The sequence below is a fragment of the Piliocolobus tephrosceles genome, unplaced genomic scaffold (genome assembly GCF_002776525.5).
Source record: "Piliocolobus tephrosceles isolate RC106 unplaced genomic scaffold, ASM277652v3 unscaffolded_40661, whole genome shotgun sequence".
NCBI lineage: Eukaryota > Metazoa > Chordata > Mammalia > Primates > Cercopithecidae > Piliocolobus > Piliocolobus tephrosceles.
In genome coordinates this window covers 1-1,703 of record NW_022325045.1, presented here as the reverse complement: position 1 = coordinate 1,703, position 1,703 = coordinate 1, and the positions used below count along the sequence as shown (strand labels likewise).

The window sequence follows — 1,703 nt, the reverse complement described above, 5'->3', positions numbered from 1 at the left end:
AAATCACTCAAATTCTCCACCAAGCGCTGCAGGAGGGGAATTGCCAGCGATGGAAAGCAGCTGAGGCTCCACTTGGCTGCGCGCCTCCGAGGGTCCGGGCGCCCTCCAAGGTCTGGGCTGCAGGGAAGCCGGGTCTGGGGTCCCCCTCCCACCGCGGGCTGAGCCCCACCTACCTGTCCTTTCTGTCGCGGGCGTCCACGTCCGCAAACCGCCTCAGGCAGCGCTCCACCTCCGCGGCGTCGCCCTTGATGGCCGCCCTGTGGATCTTCCGCAGTTCCCAGTCCCGGGTGTGGTACCCGGGACCCGCGTACTCTTTGTCCCTGGAGCTCGGGAGCGCCTGGCCCAGGCGTCTCCCCAAGCTGAAGAGCTTCCTCATGGTGGCGACTTCTCAGACGCCCACCACCCGCTCCAGAGCCGCCGCGGCCCCTCGTGGCCTTTCCACCCCCACCCAGACCCAAACCCGCGATCCCCCCACCAACCTGCGATCCACCCCCAAATCCAAGATCCACCCCCAAACCCGCGATGTAGCTCAGAATCTGCGATCCAGCCCGGTCCACCACAGCCTTCAGCAGCGACACTCGCAGCCTCCGACCTCTCAGACCGAGAGAGCCCCGCCAAGCAGTTAAGCGCGCGCCTGCAGCTCCGCGCTCAAACCTCTCAGGTCGCGTGAGCCCCGAGAAGCCGTTAGGCGCGCGCCTGCAGCCAGCGCTTATACCTCTCAGACCGAGTGAGCCCCGAGAAGCCGTTAGGCGCGCGCCTGCAGCCAGCGCTCAGACCTCTCAGACTGAGGGAGCCCCGCGAAGCGCGTGCCTGCATCTCAGCGCTCCGACCTCTCAGGCCGAGTGAGCCCCGCGAAGCCGTTAGGCGCGCGCCTGCAATTCAGCCCTCCGACCTGTCAGACCGCGGGAGCCCCGCGAAGCCCTTAGGCGCGCGCCTGCAGCTCCGACCTCTCACAGCCAGTGAGCCCCGCGAAGCCGTTAGGCGCGCGCCTGCAGCTCAGCCCTCCGACCTCTCAAACCTCGTGAACCCAGCGAAGCCGTTAGGCGCGCGCCTGCAGCTCAGCGCCAGCCGGGACTCCGGAAGCCGCTCCCAAGCCCGCGTGGCCGGCAGGGGGCGGTGGCAGCTCGAGCGCAGGCGCCGCTGGCTTGCGGGTTCTCCTGGGCTCGCGCGGGACGTCCCGGAACCGCAGGCGCGCATCCCTTCCGGCCTGAGGGCCCGCCTGGCCGTGACTCCCGCCCGGCTCCTCCTCTGAAGAGAGATCGCAGCAGCTGACAGGCGCCCTCCGCAGCCACCGGGGATGGGGTTGGGGTCCGGTTCCCGCCCTGGTGCAGCCGCCGCCGGCAAACCGCCTGACTTGGCAGCAGACAAGGCGACTTCTAGCCCCGGTTCTGCGAGGCTGGGAGCGCCAACCGGCTTGAGAGCTGCCAGTCAGCTGTTGTCAGCAGGTAGAGGGCACCTGCAGCTTGGGCGCCCAGGTGGTGGAGCATGGCCTGGGCGGCCTCTGGATCCCCAGTGCACCTGGCCTGAGAGCCCGCCAGGCCCTGCCCCCGCCCGGCTCCTGCTGTGCTGGATTCCAGCTCGGGACCTCTAGCCGGGGGCCCTCTGCAGCCACCGGGGATGGGGCTGAGGGCCGGTTCCCGCCCCTGTGCAGCCGCCGCAGGGCAGACCGCCTGGCTTGGCCGCAGCCACTGGGACGTCTGGCC

General features: G+C 69.8%; 1 pseudogene; it reads right to left on the bottom strand.

Moving 5' to 3' along the window:
• Nucleotides 1–1,039: 1,039 nt before the first annotated feature.
• On the bottom strand, nt 1,040–1,696 carry LOC113223288 (annotated as a pseudogene).
• Nucleotides 1,697–1,703: the final 7 nt, after the last annotated feature.